This window comes from Monopterus albus, unplaced genomic scaffold (assembly GCF_001952655.1).
Source record: "Monopterus albus unplaced genomic scaffold, M_albus_1.0 scaffold89.1, whole genome shotgun sequence".
In the NCBI taxonomy this organism is placed as follows: domain Eukaryota; kingdom Metazoa; phylum Chordata; class Actinopteri; order Synbranchiformes; family Synbranchidae; genus Monopterus; species Monopterus albus.
In genome coordinates, this window is record NW_018127969.1 from 569972 (window position 1) to 580712 (window position 10741).

A 10741-nucleotide genomic window follows, 5' to 3' on the forward strand; every position below is an offset into this window, starting at 1 on the left:
CTGTTTTAAATTTTCTGTGTATTACTTGTCTGGTGCAGAAGAGAATCACCTATGTAGAGATGCTGCTTGCAGCCAATGATGCATGAAATTTTTTGTATAAGATGATGTTATGGGGTAGGACTGGATAAGTCTGACTTCTTCCTACTCCATTCAAACATGTACTAGGTATAAGCAAACTGATTCTTGATTAGCAGTGGTTGGCTTGTGTAATTATGGCTTGTGTAATTAATTATGTGTGTGTTGATGTCATTGTTTTGCATGTTTGAAAGAATAAATCAAATCAAATCAAATTAAATCATCGTCATCCTCCTACTCATCATCATCAGCATCACACACACACAAAAAAAACAGACAAAAAGATGGCATACATTTAATACACCCAAAAGTAGTTAATGAAGCTCATGAATTTATTAAAGTTCCACACATTTGCCCTTTTCAATAACCTGTTGTAAAATATACTACAACACCAGCAGAGGGAGCCACGGGGCAATAACCAGACTAGACAACAAGCCAACAGTTTCTGGCCATGCAGTACAAAATAAATAAATAAATACCCACTAGCTTTATAGTAGCTTTGTAGCCTATAGTGTTTGTCTTTATTTCATTCGTGTTATTAACTGTGAAATGTAGCACAAGAAATCTGCTGAAGTCATAGCTCAACATGGCTTCTTTGTGTTTGCAGCCAAATTGGCCGCATGACAGGAGCAGAATCAATTTCTCAGATCAAATTCTATACAAAAAGAGTGAGAGTGAATTTACTATGCAACTGAGAAAACTATACAGCATCCTGTGGGAAGGGGCAGACAGTACAGCTGCTTTTATTTAAGAATATAGCATTAAAATGCACTGCCTCTAGAGGGCAGCAGAGACTCAGGCAGTGAAGGTGTGTCTGAGATCGACTTAAAATTGTGTTGACATACTCCTCTGCTGATCAGATCTTAAACAGTTTGCTGTTGCTAATAAGGAATGTTCACATATTTAACATGGAGAAAACAACATGCTGCAAAATGTCAAAGATGGGTTTACTCAGACAGGATTTAGATGCTTGGTGTATGCTCAAGGTAAATGTCCCTGATCCTTTGTTTTAAACCAACTGAAATTGCAGTGTGTCAGGTCAGCTGAGGATGAGTGTGCTGCCATTGACTCATCGTTAGGCCAGTAACACTGACACAAAACTGAAAGTGATTCAAATCAAGATGTTATGATATAAATGTCGAAAACAGATGTGGAATGTTTGCGGCTGAGCGCTCATATCTTGAGGCGGTCCACTGTTAAACTAACCACACATAGCTTTCCAGTGTCATTTTCCAGTTTTCCAACCTGCTGGCTTTTACCCAGAGTTGCCACTTTCACACGTTCAGACCTGTCTGTTTGTGACACCACAAGAAGTGGAATAATAAAGGGCAAGGTGCTGATTACATAGTCCCTGTTCCTGTCCATTCTAATGTTTCTGTGAGATTCAGTTTGTGTTTTGATGAGGTGTTGATGCATTATTACGCTGCATGTATGTAGCACCCAAACATACAGAGCCACAGTCAAACTTGCCAGGAGCACAGATGAATTGATTTTTCTCACTGAGATGTGTTTTTTTTTTCATTTCTCTATTAAATGAGCTCTGCAGTTTAATGCACACAACAATGCACGAGGAAAAATTTTCAAAAAGGCTTTGGGGGTTTCTCATAATGCGGGCGAGGCCTTTTCTATCCTCAAGAGCCTTATGAATAGACTCCAGCCTGGCCTTGTTTTGTACATCACCACATACACATCCCCTGCAACCCATTCAGCCCCACTGGACACACACACACACACACACACACACACACACAGCTGCTATAGACGTGCCAGTGAATGGCAGCCTTCCTCCCTGCAGTAAACTGTAGGCCAGACAAATGTACATGAAGGAGAGTCAAGTGATGGGGGAGGTTTGAGGAGAGGACGATCAGACTCTCATACCTGTTACCACATTGAACCTGTGTTTTGTAGACATTTGTGTTTAGCGGCTGGTTGAGTTCTCACAGCATGAATGTAATATACACACGTGTTTTGTAGACATTTGTGTTTAGCGGCTGGTTGAGTTCTCACAGCATGAATGAAATATACACTCAGTAGTGAAATGTGTTCTTTTATATATATATATATATATTTAAATCATTTTGGCTCTTTGTTGCATCTTGTGTAAAATTCGCAAGATTGATTTTCATTTTTTTAGTGATGTACATCCAAAGTGTCAGATGATCTGAAGTATCCCATCACTGACACCACTTGTTTTTGTGTTTAATTTAAACACGCTGGTCCATCATTTCCCATAGGTGCCTGTCATCATTTCCAGTTTCTTGGTTATTGTGAATGTAAATATACAAAAGATTAGCCTCGCACCAATTTCTAGTTCTGTTTGTGTTTATTTGATCTTTTTTGTGTGTTCTCTACTCACACTCACATTTCTTCACAATCTGCGACTGCCTTTGAATTTGTACTGATATAATGATATAATGAGTTAAAATAGAAAAATATATTAGTCTGCAAGAGAGACAATATTTGCACCAGTGTGCTAATGAAGTAGTTTAAAAGTTTATAACAGAACACTTCAGACCTGCTAGTGTGTATTTCTGGAGCCTCTGGCCTCATCTCTGCCTTCAAATTTGAACTATCTGCCTTTTTACAAGAGAGAGAAAGAGCCTGCGTCTGCCTTCCTGTGTTTATTCGCAGCACTGTTGCACTGATATGTGATGACAGAGGACTGGCAGCCTCTCGCTGCCTAGAGGTTTTCCCTCTGGAGGCCATCTGGGTAACAGATCTATGCGTCTGATACACTCATATAACTCTGGCTCTGACCACCACATATAACCACAAATCAGTATGTACCTGTGTGTGTGTGCACAAGTGAGAGTCTGCGTTTGGCCTTAAGCATCTGGCCCAAAGCTTTGTTGCTGAGAAATTAAACAAATGTGTAAGTAAGGCAGGTAATAATAGTGTCACAGCAATAATAAGTCACAGCTTTGGATGCACATGCGCAGATCATCCTCACCACACACTTACACATACACAATGGGGAATTCCTGAAAGATTTCAGTGCGTCACAGTTTCAGTCTGTGTGTCTGTGCTTGTTTGTGGTAAATGTAATCATGTTCACTTCGTCCCCACCTTCCCTTCACTCTGGTTTCTCTGTCCTCTCTGTTGCCTTGTGCCTGACCTCCTCCCATCTGCTCGGGGCCTTTGTTTGTGTTGCCCGTGTGTTTGAGAATGCTCTTACTGGGCAAACATGCTCTATTTTCTTGAATGAGTCCTTGTCACTTTGTCAGACTTCTGGCCTGACCCTGAAACACACTCAAGCACATGTCCAAACACACACCTCAAACAAGCTCAGACACGCAGTTTGCCCAAACACCTTTAATTGGTATTTTTATAGCAAGACAACTTCAATGAGAAAAGAGTCACTGTAGTGATGCAGTGATGAACCCAGAGAATTATCACACAACTCTGCAGCTTCCCTCAGTCTACAGTGCTTTAGAGTACCTTTACTCTTGTATTATTTTTGGCTGCAATAGGCAACTGTAAAAAAAAATCTTAAAAAGCCCCAAACACCAATTATATGCTAACTGTTTAGCACCAAACAGCAGGTATACAGCAAGATCACACAGCAGCTAAAGAGAGTGAATGTTGGACTCTCACAAAACCATAACTCCATATGAACTCTTTTCTCCTGTTTGAGTAACATTTGCTGAAAATCGCAGTGTCCAGCAGTTTTAGGAAATTAAAGTATATATTTGTGACCCATTTTTAAAGATTCACATCTTTAGTAGGAACAAATGGGCAAGTACTGAACACTTGAAGAGTTTCACATGAGTAGTGGACAGTAACAAAATACATGCTGCAATAACACCAGCTGTATTCTGTAGTGTAATCGTACATGTCAGACTATTTGTGTGAAGTGGCACCCTGAGCTTACTGAGCCCTGCAGGCAGAGAGCCTGGAATCGCTGCTTATTAGAGGCAATGACAGACAGAGAGAGAGCTCTGACTCTCAAGAGCTACATTTGTAAACTCTGAAAGCTCTGAGTGTGTATATCTATATAGAAGTGTGTGAAACTGTCCTGATGTGTGTACCAGCTGCCCAGCATGTTTCTGACACTGGTGTTGCTCTAACAGCATGTTGTCCTTGGGTCAGGGTACAGGGCCTGGCACCCATCACACACAGGAAACAGGCTCTGGCCCTCAGCTACACATTAAACACACAGGATATACACACAGGAAACTGTGTCTCAACCTCTTGTGCGCGACTCACACGCTCCCTCCATCCTCCAGATCCCAGAGGAGGGCAGGCCGCCAAAGCCCTGCTGCACATTCAGCTGACAACCTGTCTAATTTCTCTGCAGCGTGTACAGTCTCCTCCTGTTCACCCTCCAACACCCTCACCCCAGACTCAGACCTTTCATGAATCCCTGTGCCAAATCAGGGATTTTCAAAAGCAAGACTTGATGGATGTAGTATCATTACTTGTAATTTCATTAGAAAATCATACTCCTGTGCTCTGCTGTGTTTATTCTTTAATTAGCATTGCTTAACACTGATGCTTAGATTTTTGCAAATGTTAGACCTTCCTGTTTAAATGATTTAGCTCTCTGCAGCTTGAAACTGATCTATCTGTTTGCTTTTGATTAAGCAATGTCAAGTTAAACTCTGTTGTAGCTTTTCTGTTAGTAATATCTGTTTCTCATTGGCGCCAAAAGCCCAAGAAACTTATGTAACTCTTAATGAAACCAGAATAACTGCTTTATCTTTTGCTTTCTTCTGTAACCAGTTTGACCGATTCAGCCTATATGCCTGTCCTCTCCTAAAGAGACTTATCAACTGATTATCACAAGGTTTATTCAGCTAACTGATTCATTCATTTGACTGAAATGTCTGCCTGACTTATTTTCTCCTTTGCAGAGGAGTCATGCTGAGAGATAGTTTAAAATCTAAATATACTGGGGAATGTAATGCCAGAGATGTGACAGATATTTTTTTCATTAATTAATAAGGACTAAATGTTTATTCTTCATGACCGACTGGCAAAACCCCCCTCTCTTATTCATCAAAGACACCAACTGAGCACTAATGTAGATGTGCACCTCACTGTCATCCTATTCATCAACAGAGTCCTGTTTCTGAGCCTGTCCACCATCTGGTTTCCATGTCTGAGTTTCCACGATAGAGCCATCCATCAGTAAGACGGAGTTTTCCTCTTTCCTGTGTTTTAGGATCTGTCTGTTAGTGTCTTCAGCTCTGTGTCTGTGGGTTTCTCTCACTGCTCTCACTCTGTCATTCACGTGCACAGGCATATAGGAGCTGATCGACGTGTATCAGCGCATTCTCGTTTAGCACAGAGAGTGATGAGAAAAGTTCATGTCCTGGGGTTAATGAAGAGAAATAATGCAAACCAGAATAACAATACATTCATGACACACAGTGCTGCTTTTTTCTGTTATCAAAGCTCAGACTACATCCTGTGAGTGATCAGAGATGAAGCAACACGCTTGTCTCAGAGTGATAAAGTGTGACAGATGAGGGAAGGAGCAGGGGTGAGAGAGTCATGGTCACATTTGATAGAGACATGCGTTTCAGGACTTTCATCTTGAGGCGAACCAACGGATTGTTCATATATCCTCGTGACACCTTGAGCTGGGGCTTGGTTGAAAACTGACTCTCAGAGTTTCAGCCTGTTCTGGCCCCCATCACCCCCCTGAGGTAAAGTGACCCCTGTCTCCATCCCCTGGTGACCTTGTGCTGGGACCAGAATGCCTGACTGATAGTCACCTGGTTTTCATTACTTATCAATCACAACACAACTCACATCAGCAGCCATAGCTCATGTAAAGATACACTGAAGGACCTAACATTAAGTAGGTTTTACATAAATTCAACTTGATACATATGACAGTCTGTTTTTTCCTCTTCAGGCATCATCAGAAAACATGTGTGTGTGTGTATGGATGATCCTGAGTCTCTCAACCTGGCATGGAAAGTCAGATCAATGATAGGTTAGCTCTATAACACCACATCATCTGTGCCTGTATTCTGTTACTTGGCGGCCGACTTGCCTGACGTGCTGAGAGAGATGGATCCAGATGGAGGCATGACACAATGTGAATAGGAATGGTCATGAGGAGTCACATTACATACAAACACACATATACATGTGTGTATGTGCATCCATGCACATCTGCACTATTCATCTCAGCTCTGGTGGAAAAAGTAAGAGGTCTCCATGAGCCGTTGTTGTTCCATGCAGGAAAATGTTTCTGAAAATGTTCCATGCACAGTTTGTTTTATGGGAATAAGGTTGCAGGAGGTGTATGTAAATTGTAAATTAAGGCCTTACGCTCACTGATAGAGCATGTCTGGAGGCACACTCTGACCTGCTACTCTAAGTAAAGTTATTCTGCACAGCATCCCTGCACAAAATGATTCCTCCCTTTTTCGAGGTCCAGCCAGGCTGATGTCTGTGAACTTAATGATCCAAGACAAAAAACACCAGCCGTCACAGGATCATTACACTCTAACAGTACTCTCAGTTTACAGCTACGCAATGTGACCTGTCTTAAAATCACTCATCCCAAGTACATTCAACATGTACAACATGTTTTTTAAATGTCACCATCCCAACTAAACATCACAGTGCAGCTATAGACACCTCTGATGTACAGAGTGAGCACAGCAGAGCAGAGAGGAGCAATAGTGGTGTGAGGTTGCAGGGTTCAAGTCTCCCTGAATGGCTGATGTCATATATGTAAACCTGTGTTGTGTCTAACTAAAGGAAGACATTATGGTGAACTAGAGGCATGTACTGTTTAAGTGCAAACATCTGCAGACAGACCTGTGCCATTAAAAAGCCATGTCTCTTGTTCGTGTTCACTGTCTGTATCTGATCCTGTGCCCAGACTCACTGGGTCACTTAGTGCTCACCTGCTGTTAAAGAGAATTTGTCAGCTGGTGTTCTTTCATTTCGAACATGAGATGAGAGGTAGAACAGTGACTCTGTATCTATAGAATAATATCTGTGCAAATCTTCTTACCAGGTGAATTAGCTGCACTTTGCCTCTCAGACTTTCTACAAAGTATTTAATGAACCTCACTGCTATAAATGTTTTTTGCTTCACTTGCAGAAGACAGTGTTGCGAGGTCTGATGCTAGAGGGTTGTTTTTATATTCACATTGTGGTTAAGGTTTCTCTGTGCTCACCTTCAATTTGAGTTTAACACATGCATACAGTATGTGAATAGCGATGCAACACACTGAATTTAAATGAATTTGTGGCCGGATGGAGCCAGGTCACATCAGCCCTTCGAGACCTGACCTCCGGGTTAAGTACTCCGCAAAGTGCTGTAAGCCATAAAGCTAAACATGAGAGAAAAGGATCATTAATGAGAGGAGCGCTCATTGTTAAGGCGCAACTGGTGCAGTGATGGTGTGTGTCTCTCATCCAAACACACATCCTTCCCCGTTGCATTGCCTTATATCTGGATGGAGCCTGAGTAGATCTAGTTATAACATAGTAACTTTCAGATGTTAAGTATGTTTCCCATATTAAATATTGAAGATCATATAAGTTAAAGCATAACAAAGTTCCACAAAAGCAAGTTATCACTAGAAATGTCACAAAACCATTAGAATTTACATTTGAATATCTCTCTTAACAGCAGCCATTATATGACTTGCAGCAGCTTATGAGGGAGTTTTATCAGTAAAAACAGTCAAGTTACCCAAACCTTGACTTCTTCTCTTGACTTAAATTGCAGGAGAAGCCTCTGATTCCTATCACATCCTCTGGACTAAGCCCGCAGCCTTGAAGCCTGCTGTGGTATGTGATGGGCGCAATGATGGTGTGGCCCCTGGGAAATAATGTGTTACATTGCTGGGTTTCACATCAGAAATGGGATTCGGGATCCTCTGGTGGAAGGATTTTTGGATCGGTTGATCAGATAGTGGTTTTAAGAAAAGTATCAACGTCACATTTGGGTTATTATCCTTGTCATCATGTGATAAAACAGACAAGACTAATGCTGTACCCCCTCGTATATTCCTTTCCTTTAAGTGGGCCTGTGTTTGTAGTTAATCTTAAATTTCTGTGAGATCTGAATGAGAAAAATACACAAATGCGTGAACTTAAGTACTTTAAAGGGCTGAAAATTCTAAATCTGTCAATTTTTTCTGCCTAAAGAAAAAACTTCTTCCTGTACCATTGTCCATATATTATCATTTCTCTGGTATTTAAGTCATCGTCACATGTAGTCAAAGATCTGAAAATTGCTTACTTTGACAGATAATTCACATGTGATCAGAACAGAACTTTCCACTACCCATCTGTTTAGGACGGGTGTTATGAAAGAAAAAAGCTCACTCATGTTCTTTTGGGTTGGAGTGGTACAGCAGAGGAGTGCGGCAGATCCACGATGGCTCTTCACAAGCTTGCTTTGTGTGGAGGATCATTCTCTGCATTCACAGGAAACACTCATATTGGAAACAGATTTTCTGCGACAGTTAACTTGAGCCAAAGCCCAGCTGAAACCATTCTCAGCTGCTTAGACCCACACACAGAAAAGAAGCAAGGAACTGAGAAAGGGGGCAGCTTTGAAACTCATCTCCCTCGTGTTACAGGGTGTGGGGTACTTCCTTCATTATTATTATGTTTTTGTAACAACTGTATATTTTCTGTCTTTATACATTCCTTTTGCCCTCCTCACTAAACTGCTGCCTTTCCTTCGTATGCAGGGCTCACGTTTCACTGCTGAGTGCTGTTTGGTTTTTCAAATGTCAACACACAGGAGCCTGCCTGGGTGGAGGAGTAACCCCAGCCACAGCAGTACAGTGAGTGTCCATGCAGAGGCTTGGACAAATGGAACAGTCAGGGCCTAAACATAAATACAGCATGCGATCACAGCACACTTTTAAACCCTCACACAGAGAAAGTTAACATCTGAGCATCACTGTGCAAGCAGCTAGTCATCTGCTGGGTATATAAAACTGTCAGAAGAAACCCAACTGGCCCCAGGCTTAACACAAATACAGCCTCTCTGCTGCATGCTGCATGTGGAGTAACACATGTGGGGACTGCGCATGTGCAGGAGCCTAAAAGCATGCTTATACAGCACTGAAAAACCATTAAAATGACATTTTGAGTGAATAAAAAATGTCACCTGAGTCCAAAATAAAAAAAAAAAACTTTTGTATTTGGTGTCTCTTTTTGTTTTTAAGCTCAGACATGATTACCAACACCCTAATGTAAGAATGACAGGTTTAGTTATGTCTATATCGACGCAGCAAATGACTCTTCAGTGGCCACCACACCAGAACAGTTGTTTAAGACTGTCTGGGTATCACACAGTAGCCATCGGTTCTCATGGGTGCTGTAGACTATGGTGATAAACCTGAGTTCAAGGGAAGTGTGCCAGAGATGGGACCTCCTGCACTGCAGGCAGGGTCCCCAGGGGCCACACTTTTACCTCTCTCGATACTATTGTTTACTTCATGTCGTTTTTAAAGGGCCAACAGGACCAAGCAGAATACATGAACAAGTCTACAGTAAATTCATGCCAGAAGCATTTTGTAGAGGAAATTAGTGAAAAATATTTGCCAAAATAAAATCACCCTTACTGTGCATCTGAAATTTGATCTATATTTGTCTTCACAATCTACATGTAATTTTCCATTATTTTAATCAGGATTATAGTGTTACAGCTGTCGGCCCCTGAGGATTTCTTATCTTTTTCCTGCTTTATCAATAATTCTCATCTCAGTTCTTTTAGTTCCTTCCTCTCCTGCTGTGCACTGGTTTAACTGACTCCGTATCTTTTGCCTGGTATGCTGGCGGGCAAGGGCTCATCTCACCTTCCAGGTTGAGATGGGTTCACTGCATCTTGGGGAGCCAAAGCAGATGTGGGTGCACTGTACAGGCACCAGCATCAATGCTAAAGTCATCATAAAAAATAACAAACACTGCTGTTGTTTTTACCACCCAGCCATGAAAGCATAAGTGATTTAATTATCGCACAGTCTTGCCATCAACCTCATGCAGCAATTCACATACACATGCACTGTAATCCACTGAAGAATAAACCACAGGAGAGAAATTACATCTGCTGTGGGCACTGCAAACGAAGGGGTTCTCCCGCTCTTCTTGTGGGAGAGAGTGACCGCTCACAAACCCTGAGACATGTAGTCAGGGAGCTCTAAATAGGGGTTAGTGAAAGAGAAGTTCCCCTTCCATCATATTTTACACACAGCAGTGCCACGCTGATAAACAGCATGTTGATTTTTGGATGAGGCTTCTGGGTGTGGGCTGCAAACATTTGCTGGGAAAGAATGTGCTCGCTGTGTCCTTTTGTGTCTCTGCTCCTGCCTATATTTAAACATGAGAATTGGTACCCTGGTAAACCAGATGCTGTGCCCTGGGTTCATACTGGGAGGTTTTGCTTGGCGTGGTCTTGTGATTAAACACTGGGAGAGAGCAGAGCAGCTGAGCAGATTCATTCTCTCGCTACAAGTCAGGATCTCCAAATGGCACAAGCGGCTTTGCGGTCACAGCGAGATGGGAGCCCTTGTCATTCTGACTGTTGTGCGCCACTAAGCTAGAGAAGCAGATGTCTCCCACTATGTTTATACTGCACTTCCTGTTTTCATTCCACATATTAATTTGTTTCCCCAGAACCCTTATCTTGTCAAGGCACATCATCCCGGTGCAAACCTGAAAGTGCATATGGTTG